This window comes from Scyliorhinus torazame, unplaced genomic scaffold, assembly GCF_047496885.1.
Source record: "Scyliorhinus torazame isolate Kashiwa2021f unplaced genomic scaffold, sScyTor2.1 scaffold_390, whole genome shotgun sequence".
Lineage (NCBI taxonomy): Eukaryota > Metazoa > Chordata > Chondrichthyes > Carcharhiniformes > Scyliorhinidae > Scyliorhinus > Scyliorhinus torazame.
The window spans coordinates 3,482-16,097 of record NW_027308117.1 but is presented as its reverse complement, the minus strand read 5'-3'; the positions used below and the strand labels follow the sequence as shown (position 1 = coordinate 16,097).

The 12,616-nt window shown below is 45.2% G+C and overlaps 1 non-coding gene across 1 annotated transcript; it reads left to right on the top strand.

The window, feature by feature from the left end:
* The first annotated feature begins 12,044 nt into the window (after positions 1-12,044).
* On the top strand, positions 12,045-12,135 carry trnap-agg (transfer RNA proline (anticodon AGG)). The gene is given in 2 exon segments: positions 12,045-12,080; positions 12,100-12,135. It is a non-coding gene; the product is annotated as a tRNA-Pro (tRNA).
* The last annotated feature ends 481 nt before the right edge of the window (positions 12,136-12,616 follow it).

Sequence of the window (12,616 nt, the reverse complement as noted above, 5' to 3'; positions counted from 1 at the left end):
CACTCACGTTGATGCAACAATCTAGAAAGCCCAACATCGTTTCTATCTCCGAAGGAAGGACAAGAAATTCGTCATGTCTGCTTCGACTCTCACAAAATTGTACAGATGCGCCATAGAAAGCATCCTATCGGGCTGCATCATAGCTTGGTATGGCAACTGCCCGGTCCAACTTGGCAAGAAACTGCAATGTGGTGAACTCAGCCCAACCCATCACACAAGCATGCCACCCGCACAGTGATTATGCCTACAACTCCCGCTGCCTCAGGACAGCAGACAACATTATCAGAAACCCTCCCACCCAGGTTTTGACTTTTTATAGACTATTTCATCAGGCAGAAGGCACTGAAGTCTGAAGACCCGCACATCCAGACATAGGAACAGCTTCTTCCCCACAGCTACTAGACTCCTCAACAACTCTCCCTCGGACTGATCTGTTCCCTGTAAGAACACTATTCACGACGCCCTATGCTGCTCTTGCTCATGGATTTACTTTGTTTGTCCACTTGTTCCGCACTGTAACCAATCACTGTTTGTCGATGTACCATTTGTCAATGCACTGTGTCGATTATTCTTTTTTTGCCCACTCTGTATGTAATGTGTATGTGCCTTGGTAGCAGAAAAATACTTTTCACTGTACTTCAGTACATGTGACAGTAAGTCAAATCAAAGTGGTTCCTCTCTCCCTACCCGATCAATTCGTCTCAATCAGAACAAGACTGAATTTTGAATTCTCGTTTTTCCAACACAGCTCGATGCAATCCGGCCTCACAACCTGGAATGGATTTGCACGTCAGTGATTGCAGATCCATCATCGGAAAATGAGTCCCACTTCCGAGAAAACAGCGGATGAAAAATCGACGAGGATGGGATTCGAACGCCGTTACAGAGCGCAATGGACTAGCAGTACATCGCCTTCACCACTCGGCCACCTCAACCGACAAGTGCATGCGTCGAAACGTCTTAATTCGTTTTGCATCCATGAACTGATGGAAAATATCCGCCCAGAGTCCAAAGATGTGCAGGTTAGGTGGATTGGCCATGATAAATTGCTCTTAGTGTCCAAAAGTGCCCTTAGTGGTGGGTGGAGTTAGTGGGTTATGGGGATAGGGTGGGGGTGTTGACGTTGGGTAGGATGCTCTTTCCAAGAGCCGGTGCAGACTCGAAGGGCCGAATGGCCTCCTTCTGCACTGTAAATTCTATGATCTTTGACTCCAGCCCCGTGTTCAATGTTGGAAATTCAGTGTTTTTCAATAAAATGAATTCCCATCACATTCAGGGACCTTTATGAATGGACTGATGTGAAACACTTCAATATTATTTCCAAGAGGCTTCCACACAGTGTGAAAGGCCCCCGCTGAAAGACTGGAATCAACCAGCATTTGACAGCAAAAACAAACGCTCCCGGCTTCACAGAGGAATCCGTCGATCATCGGAACACACATTTCACGATGGACATTTTCTGATCATTCAGTTACAGGTTTCTACTCCTGCCTGGCTTTATTCCCCAGGAAATAGGGATTATTTTCTTTCAGCGAGTCGTGAAAGTATACTTGGAGCAGATTAATGATAAATTATTGTGGTGCGATGAGACTATTGCTGGTTGAAAGGTAAACTTTCCAGAAAGTGCCTTCATATTGTGGTTGATCGCAAATCGGCACCACATTTAAAACAAAACACAGCTTAACTCGTAAACTTAAATTAAACTAATTAATTAATTAGTGATGGATGGTCAGGTGATGTGCTTGAGCTGCTTGATGTGGGAGCTGGCAGATCGCATTGCGAGCTGCAGCGACCACATCTGCAGTAAGTGTTGGCTGCTCGAAGAGCTCCGGCTCAGAGTTGATGAGCTGGAGTCTGAGCTTCAAACAATGAAGCACATCCGGGAGGGGGAGACTTACCTGGACACTGTGTTGCAGGAGGCAGTCACACCTGTCAGAGTAACTAGTTTAAATCCTGCCAGTGGCCAGGGACAGCAGGGTGTGACTGCAGGTCAGGCAGTTAAAGGGAACCAGCAGTCAGGAACTCAGGAGCCTCAGCCCTTGACCCTGTCCAACAGGTATGAGGCACTTGCTCCCTGTGTGGATGGCGAACAGGGCTGCAGGAAGGATGAGTCAGCTGACCAAGGCACCATGGTTCAGCAGGCCATTCAAGGGGAGGGAGTAAATAGGCAAGTTGTAGTTGTAGGGGATTATATTATCAGGGGGATAGATAGTATCCTTTGTGAGGAGGATAAAGAGTCCCGCATGGTACGTTGCCTGGTATATCTGACCGGCTTGAAAGGATACTGAGAGGGAGGGGGAGGATCCAGTTTTTGTGGCCGATGTCGGTACCAACAACATAGGCACGTCTAGGAAAGAGGACCTGTTTCGAGATTATAAAGAGCTAGGATTCAAATTAAAAAACAGGTCCTCAAGGGTCATAATCTCCGGATTACTGCCCGACCCACGTGCAAATTGGCATAGGGAGGCAAGAATAAGGGAAGTTAACACGTGGCTGAAAGAGTGGTGTGGGAAAGAGGGGTTCCTTTTCATGGGACACTGGCATCAGCTTTGGGACAGGGGGGACCTATACCGTTGGGATGGTCTCCACCTGAACCGAGCTGGGACCAGTGTTCTGGCGAAAAGAGTAAATGGGGTGGTCAATAGGACTTTAAACTAAAGATTGGGGGGGAAGGGAAAGTCAGGGAACCAAGAGGTGAAGTAATCAGTGGGAAGCATAGCTGCTTAGGAATACAAAAAAGCACGAAAAGACAAAACTCAGGAGAGGTTACGATAGTCCCCATCCCACAAAATATGACACAGTGTATGGAAAGGCTCAGTAAACCAAGGTACACCACACTCAGAAAACAAAAAGGGACGGTCAATAGAGAATTAAAGGTGCTATATTTAAATGCGCGCAGTGTACGGAACAAGGTAGCTGAGCTTGTGGCCCAGATTATGACTGGCAGGTATGACGTGGTAGGCATCACAGAGACATGGTTGCAGGGGGTTCAGGACTGGCATTTAAACATCCAGGGATTCACAACCTATCGAAAAGACAGAGAGGTGGGCAGAGGGGGCGGGGTTGCCTTGTTAATTAGGAATGAAATTAAATCAATAGCACTAAACGACATAGGGTCAGATGATGTGGAGTCTGTGTGGGTAGAGTTGAGGAACCACAAAGGCAAAAAAACATAATGGGAGTTATGTACAGGCCTCCAAACAGTGGTCAGGACCGGGGGCACAAAATGCACCACGAAATCGAAAGTGCATGTCAGAAAGGCAAGGTCACAGTGATCATGGGGGACTTCAATATGCAGGTGGACTGGGTAAATAATGCTGCCAGTGGACCCAAGAAAAGGGAATTCATTGAATGTTTACAGGAGGGCTTTTTGGAACAGCTTGTGATGGCGCCCACGAGGGAACAGGCCATACTGGACTTAGTGTTATGTAATGAGCCAGACTTGATTAAAAATCTTAAAGTAAGGGAGCACTTAGGAGTTAGGATTAGTGATCATAATATGGTAGAATTCAATCTCCAATTTGAAAGAAAGAAGGTAGAATCAGATGTAAAGGTGTTACAGTTAAATAAAGGTAACTACAGGGGCATGAGGGAGGAACTGGGTGAGAGAGAGAGGGGTGAGAGAGAGAGGGGGGTGAGAGAGAGAGGGGGGGGGTGAGAGAGAGAGGGGTGAGAGAGAGAGGCGGTGGGTGAGAGAGAGGGGGTGGGTGAGAGAGGGGGTGGGTGAGAGAGAGAGGGGGTGGGTGACGAAAATCGACTTGGAGCAGAGCCTAGTGGGAATGACAGTAGAACAGCAATGGCAGGAGTTTCTGCGTGTAATTGAGGACACAGTACAGAGGTTCATCCCAAAGAAAAGAAAGATTATCAGAGGGGGGATTCGGCAGCCATGACTGACAAAGGAAGTTAGGGAATGCATCAAAGCAAAAGAGAAAGCCTATAAATGTGGCAAAGAGTAGTGGGAAGTCAGAAGATTGGGAAGGCTACAAAAACAAACAGAGGATAACAAAGAGAGAAATAAGGAAAGATAGGATCAAATATGAAGGTAGGCTAGCCAGTAACATTAGGAATGATAGTAAAAGTTTCTTTAAATACATTAAAAACAAACGGGAGGCAAAAGTTGACATTGGGCCGCTCCAAAATGACACTGGTAATCTAGTGATGGGAGACAAGGAAATAGCTGAGGAACTAAATAAGTACTTTGCGTCAGTCTTCACTGTAGAAGACATGAGTAAAAGCCCAACAATTCCGGAGAGTCAGGGGGCAGAGTTGAATATGGTAGCCATCAAAAAGGAGAAAGTGCTAGAGAAATTAAGAGGTCTAAAAATTGATAAATCTCCGGGCCCAGATGGGCGACATCCCAGAGTTCTAAAGGAGATTGCTGAAGAAATAGTGGAGGCGTTAGTTATGATCTTTCAAAAGTCACTGGAGTCAGGGAAAGTCCCAGAAGATTGGAAAATCGCTGTTGTAACCCCCTGTTCAAGAAGGGAACAAGGATAAAGAGGGAGAACTATAGGCCAATTCGCCTAACCTCGGTTGTTGGCAAGATTCTAGAATCCATTGTTAAGGATGAGATTTCTAAATTCTTGGAAGTGCAGGGTCGGATTAGGACAAGTCAGCATGGATTTAGTAAGTGGAGGTCGTGCCTGACAAACCTGTTAGAGTTCTTTGAAGAGATAATAAATAGGTTAGACCAAGGAGAGCCAATGGATTTTATCTATCTTGACTTCCAAAAGGCCTTTGATAAGGTGCCTCACGGGAGACTGCTGAGTAAAATAAGGGCCCATGGTATTCGAGGCAAGGAACTAACATGGATTGACGATTGGCTGTCAGGCAGAAGGCAGAGAGTTGGGATTAAAGGTTCTTTTTCGGAATTGCAACCGGTGACGAGTGGTCTCCCGCAGGGTTCAGTGTTGGGGCCACAGCTGTTCTCTTTATATATTAACGATCTAGATGACGGGACTGGGGGCATTCTGGCTAAGTTTGCCGGTGATACAAAGATAGGTGGAGGGACAGGTAGTATGGAGGAGGTGGGGAGGCTCCAGAAAGATTTAGACAGTTTAGGAGAGTGGTCCAAGAAATGGCTGATGAAATTCAACGTGGGCAAGCGCGAGGTCTTGAACTTTGGAAAAAAGAATAGAGGCATGGACTATATTCTAAACGGTGACAAAATTCATAATGCTGAAGTGCAAAGGGACTTGTGGGTCCTAGTCCAGGATTCTCTAAAGGTAAACTTGCAGGTTGTGTCCGTAATTAAGAAAGCAAATGCAATGTTGTCATTCATCTCAAGAGGCTTGGAATATAAAAGCAGGGATGTACTTCCGAAGCTTTATAAAGCATTAGTTAGGCCCCATTTAGAATACTGTGAGCAATTTTGGGCACCACGCCTCAGGAAGGACATACTGGCACTGGAGCGGGTCCAGCGGAGATTCACACGCATGATCCCAGGAATGGTAGGCCTAACATACGATGAACGTCTGAGGATCCTGGGATTATATTCATTGGAGTTTAGGAGGTTGAGGGGAGATCTAATAGAAACTTACAAGACAATGAATGGCTTAGATAGGGTGGATGTAGGGAAGTTGTTTCCATTAGCAGGGGAGACTAGGACAGGGGGGCACAGCCGTAGAATAAAAGGGAGTCACGTTAGAACAGAGATGAGGAGAAATTTCTTCTGCCAGAGAGTGGTGGGTCTGTGGAATTCATTGCCACAGAGGGCGGTGGAGGCCGGGACGTTGAGTGTCTTTAAGACAGAAGTTGATAAATTCTTGATTTCTCGAGGAATTAAGGGCTGTGGAGAGAGAGCGGGTAAATGGAGTTGAAATCAGCCATTGAATGGCGGAGTGGACTCGATGGGCCGAATGGCCTTACGTCGGCTCCTATTTCTTATGGTCTTATGGTCTTATATTTAGCGGATTCGTTCATGACAAGACTGAAGAACGATCACTCGTCTATCCAATCGGTGAGGTCTGCCTCAGCGTGAGACAATATTAACAGATTGAGAACCAGGTTAATTAGATTCAGATCACACGGTTACAATAGAACTGAATCAGGAAAAACCCGCCGTCACAGCCTTGCCATTCGCCTGAGGTATCGTGATCCTCAGGTTAAATCACCATCAGTCAGATCTCACCGTCAACGGGGAAAGCAGCCTATGGTTATCAGGGACTGAAGCGACTTAATTTACTTTGGAACTGGATCAATTTATGATGTTTCCAGGATGTGACTTCCCTCAGACTGATCAAATGATTGGTAGCCGGAAAATTAGCGCCCATTGAGGAGTTACTGGTACCTGAGGCTTAGTTGGAGTATTGGTTTTAAAGGTTAATCATGAAATCTAGAGATGAAAAGCCGGGAAAGTGGGCATGAGGATCATCATGAAATCATTAAAATGTAAAAGGTGGCCATTCGGCCCATCGACTCTGCACCGACCGTCTGAAAGTGTCCCTATGCCCCAACCACATCCCTGTAACGCACTACCCAACTTTATAAACACAAAGGGGCAATTTAGCATGGGCATTCCACCTAACGCACACACATTTGGACGTGCGACGAAATCGCAGCACCCGGAGGAAACCCATAGACACAGAAAAAAAGTGCAAACTCCATACAGTCAGTGACCAAAGGCTGGAATTGAACCCGGATCGCGCGCGCTGTGAGGTAGCCACTGTGACAGCGTGCCACCGTATGAGGTCATAACACGTCATATATCAGATCAAGCATTATCTCATTGAAATACAGAGCACATTCGATAGGCTGAATGGTCTACTTCTGCTCCTCCGTCTTATACCCTGATATTGTGTAAATGTGTTCCGGTTCTTGTGTAAAACTCTTGTTAAAACAACACAGACACCGTATGTCGACTGCGTCTAATTATCTGGCGCAGAGAAGGCGATTGTGGAATACATGTCGTACCCATCAAACTCTGCTACTCACCTGACTGAGATTTGTTCTGTATCTGTAAATCACAGGTAGTGTTCGCGAGTGGAGGGAACAGTCTGCACCTCAGTCTCTGGAACAGGTTGTGAGAGCATGATGCCTTTATTATGAGTCAATGTCTGGTACTTTTTGTGAGAGTGGAATTCAGTCTCTATCAGACATTGGTACTGAATGTCAGTGTGGAAATATTTCTGTATCTGTCAATCACAATTACTGTTTGGGAAAAGTGAGATGAATCCGTAACATCATCAGGGCTGTGACAGACAGAGAAAGACACAGAGGAATGCAGGAAGAGACTATCAGGACACACACACAATGACACACAGAAAAGGTGCCGATATGAAGAGACTGTTTTTTTCGGAAAATGTGTTTTCTGCTGTGTAACTGTGCTCTCTCTGTCGGAACCGTCACTCTGCTGGTGACAGATCTTCACTGTGGTTGTGTCAAATCGTTCCCTGTTGTGCAAATGTGTTCCCAGTTGTGGAAATTGATCCGCCTGAAGCAGAACCTTTCTGCGCCATTACTGAGACGAAATTTCAATTCCAGATTTGTTAAATCTTGTCACCAAGGGTTAGTTCAGACCTCTGGATTCCCAGTCCAGCGACATAACCTTGCCTTCTTGTTGTGAAGACAGCTCATTCAGCATCAATCTTTACCGATAATACTAAGGAAGCGCCCAACATGGGGCTCGAACCCACGACTCTGGGATTATAGAGTTCCATGCTTTACCGACTGAGCTAGCCGAGCTGCTACATTGCCCATTAAACCTCTTCTTGTGGAGAGTGGCTGCGGTGCTCATTCGGAGGGTAAGTAATGACTTGTTGGGCCGAATGGCTTTCTGCGCTGGAGAATCTACGATTCTATGAAGCAAGGAGGTTGATGCGTTCAAATGCTTCTGCTATAATGTCCACTCCTGACACCATGTAGAAATGGTCGTCTTTGAATGACTGGAAACCAAGGAGTTGTAATAAAAAAATAATTGATTTAATAATTGAGCTGCTCCTCCTGGCTTGTGCTCTGACCGCGATCCGGGGAGAATTGCAGGAATCCAGACACGTGATCATTTTAGCTGCGTCATCACGTGACCATTCGGTCTCCACTGGTCTCCCTCTGTGCTCTAATTTCTAGATTCATCATTTTAATTTTCATCCAGACTGGGAAGTTTAGTGCTGCTGCATTTGAAAAGGAACATGAATTTCTGATATTTTTCCAATGTAACTGATGTTGTTACACAAACTATTTAATCAGTGGAATTGTGCGTTTAGGGAACTCAGATTTTCGAATATCTGAAGGCTTCTCTCCAAATCGAATGGTTATTTTCCACAAGATTCAACCCCTCCTCACATAAACCCCGGGGACGCTTTGATCGCTTGAATGCAATGACTTCCTGGGGTGATTCCAGGCCGGCTTTAGAATGTATTCTATCGACCAAATTACTGTCGATTGATGCAGCTGTGATGGCCGAGTGGTCAAGTCGTTGGACCTCAAATCCAATAGCGTTTCCCCCCGGCAGATTCGAGTGTGATTCGAAATGTTTGTTCAACTCCCCGGAAAAGCTGCCGGCTCGACAATGAATCGGAATTTCGGTTGGTTGTCTGTTAACGGTTCTAACATTTATCGAATTCAGTTTTTTAGAAAAACGTTCTTTTTGGAAACTAAACGAAACACAAAGATAAATAAGGAGTTCACACTCAAAGCAGCAATCAATAAATAATAAAATTTCCTGCAACGTTCGGAAGGAGAAGCAGCAACGGCAGCGAATGGAAACGTGGTTCGGTTTCATTCAGGTGAATGTATTTCTGGGTAAAAAGATCGTGGCAGAAATGGAACATTTAAAAAAAATATTTTCTTGTTCTCTTTCTGTTGTCTCTCTATCTGTTTCTTTCTCTCTCCCTCACTCACTGTTTTTGTGCTTCTCCGGGGACTGATTGGATACACAGTGAAACTCAGCCCCATCTCATCCCAACTCTTTTGGACCAATACGTCCTTGTGGTGGACGGTCGTGAATCAGTAGAAGAATCGACAAACTATTCTTGCTCTGTAAGAAGTTCCATTCCTGGTTGTGAGGTGGCTCTGGGATAAAGGGATCGAGAGCTAACGAGTCTGACTCTTACTCTTCAAATCATTTCGTGCGCACTTGTAGAAAGTGGATGTGTCTGAGAACAGGAGAAAAGCAGATCATGGGGGTGTGATTGATTTTACTGAACCGGACCTAGAAAAGTGACGGAAACTTCGAAACAGTCAGCTTCTGACTGAGAGATGGTAAGGAATTACGGCTGACATTGAGGCAGTTCATAGTGAATTCTTACAGCAAATCGAATCTTGAAGCGGTGTTGGCATATTGTTTTCGAAGAGACTGACATAGTTTCTGAAAAGATCAGTTGTGTTTGTTTTTGTTTTGTCCAGTAGTTTGGGGAATCTATTTGGAGCGGGTGCAGTTGGTCAATATCTGTGTCTCTTGCTTGCCCAGCTCGCCGGGCAGCAGCAGCTCCATTCCTCGCCAAATGTGTGGACACAAACGGCAAACCCACATTATTGTATCCCCGTGGAAGTTCGAACCCCGCTCGCAGCGGCTCTGCTCTGGAATATTTACTCAGCTCCATAAACAAACCACTGACCACACAAATGATCGGGGCTCCCTTTGCATCTCATTGATGGTTTTCACCCAATTTGGCTGTTTCGGGAATGAAAGTAAAGATTTATCGCGTCTGGTAATTAGTATTTTTAAATAAACTGCACTAAACGTATGAAACAATACTTAATAAATGATAATTAACGAATATTAATCAATATTTAAAAAGTGTTCTGCAACGATTGGAAGGAAAAGCCCATCCCATCAGGGCAGTATATGTTGGGAATGGACCGGAGTGAAACATTCCCAGACCATGTCCAACATGTTTCTCCTCAGCATGAAAACTCCCTGCGGAAAGACTGAAACAGACACACATTTGATAACATCATGATTAACATCACTTACACCTTAACCATGAGGCCACTGATGAAGTCATGATGACTTCGAATTTCTCCTAAAATGCCAACTGAACCCACTGACTGGCAGAAATACATTACCCACATGATTGGCGAGGCGCATCCACAGACCGACTTGGCGAGTGGTGCAAACTGACATCACTGCTTCTGATCAGCGCCAGAACAGAGAGATAAATGTCACATTGTCCATTCATATTTCTGATTTATAATTGTGTGGGGAAACTGATGGGCTTTGGACGCAATTAAAAGTTGCTTCAAGTGAGATCAAATCAGCGGCTGGCTCGTTGGTCTGGGGAGACCTGTGCCACACAAAGCAACAGAGTCTGCAGATAGAGAATGAATCGAATATTTACATGTCACACCAGAGAACACGTAGGAGAACACTTCAGCAGTCAAGGGCATTGAGCCTCTGATCTCCGGGTAAGCGTTCTGCAAGGCGTCCTTCAGGACACGCGACAATGAAAATCGCCGAACAGAAACTTCTAGCCAAATTCCGCATTCATGTGTACGGCCTCAACCGGGACCTTGGATTCATGTCGCATTTCATTCATCCCCCACCATCTGGCCTGGGCTTGCGAAATCCTACCAACTGTCCTGGTGTGAGCCAATTCACACCCCTTTAACGGGGGGGGGGGGGGGGGGTTATCCTATCTGGTTTAGCACAGGGCTAAATCGCTGGCTTTAAAAGCCGACCAAGTCAGATCAGAAGCACGGTTCAATTCTCGTCCCAGCCTCCCCTAACAGGCGACGGAATGTGGCTTTTCACGGTAACTTAATTTGAAACCTACTTGTGACAATAAGCGATTTTCATTTTCATTTTCATTTCATCTCTGGACCTGTAAAGACTTAATTACCTGCAAATGCTGGCATTCAAAGCATTGTCTTGCATTTTTGACTTTGCCTATATATATATGTTTCCGGAACATACCTCTTCATTCACCTGAGGAACGAGCAGTGCTCCGAAAGCTAGCGTTTGAAACACACCTGTTGGACTTTAACCTGGTGTTGTAAGACTTGTTACTGGGCACAGCAGGGACTGACAGATAAAGATTCATTCACCACCCAAATGTCTATATGCACTTCCCCCAACACACGCGCATGCCCACTGCCACTGAAAGTTTTGTCATGATTCTGATATGCAGACGTTTTAACGGAAACTAGCAAACAACATAATGATTTTATCCACTCAATAACAATATCAGAGATTGATCATTACAGATTTAGTTCAACCTTCACAGAGATTTTCAGAGTATGAAAGATATTGAATGAATGACAGACTCTCATACAGTCCCAGAGACTCTCGCAAAGCGATTTCACTGAATCCCAAATACAGATAGTTGCAGAAGATATGTAACAAGCCGAAGAATGATTAGTATATTACAAATATGGAATGAATCTGACTCTGCCATATAGTGTCAGAGACTGAACGATGCAGCAATTGTATTTCAAAATTGATCGCACTTAGCAGGGTGGTAGTGTCAAATAACCGGATGGTGCGAATCCTCAATGTGCAAATGGGACCTTGTCGCCACAATGACTGTGTAACGGTCACTCAGAACGTCAAGACTATGGGAGACAGAGCTCCACAGACTGACTCCTACTTTCCACAGACCACCACTGACTGAATCATGGTGAATACCAAGAGCTGAGTTATGTTGTCAACACTCACATAGAAATGGCACACAGAATAAAATGGCGGGATCGTGGAAAATGTGGACCGTTTTCCATGACCGGAAGCCACCACTGGAAAAAGGCAGATCCATCAGATAGGATTCGCCCTCACCTCCAATGTGTCAGCTCAGCCTTCAGCAGATTGAGAAAGAGAATACTTGAAGAGCAGCTCCATGACAGAATCGTTCGGAGTGACCATTGCACAGTGCTTACTCAGCAACGGCAAAGACTGGTCCCGTATGTGTTTTATTCTGTTTTCAGTGGAGGCCAACAAACCAAAAATACTCCAATTTACTCAATGATCCCAGTACGAAAAGCAAGGGACAAAAAATGTTTCTTTTGATTTTATTTCAACAACGAAACCAAATTGAAAAGGAATTAAAAAGCGCATTGAGCTGATACAATAGGCTTCGAAAAGCAATGGTTTGAGTGACGGCCGCTTGTCGGTTGGCTCGTTGGTCTAGGGGTATGATTCTCGCTTAGGGACTTCCGTTAACGGTAAAATGCGAGAGGTCCCGGGTTCAAATCCCGGACGAGCCCTGTTTATGTTTAATCAGTACGATCCATGTGGTGTCATTGACTGAATTCAGGAGCAGGTTTGAGCTCCAGAGAATGTGTCAGTACAGAACACGTGAAGAAACGAACGCGACATTTAAAGACCGTTTCACCATGGTGTAGGACTCTGAATTTATCCTCAGATATCAAGTAAAACAAACGAACGCTTGTGCATCCAGGTAGTTGGCTGAATGCAATGTTTGTATGTAACCCCGATAAACCTTTGATTTATTTGCTGAATCTCTGCCTTTAAAATAATCAATGTCCCGCTTCCGCCGCCTTCTGAGGCAGAGTTCCAAAGTCGCACAACTCTCTGGGAGTGAGAAATTTCCACATCTCCATCCGAAAAGGGCGACATCCTTGTTTTTAACTGCCCAGTAGTTCTGGTCTCACCCACAAGCAGCGACATCCTTTCCACGTCCACCTTGCCAAGACCATTCAAAATCTGATGTACTTCAATCAAATC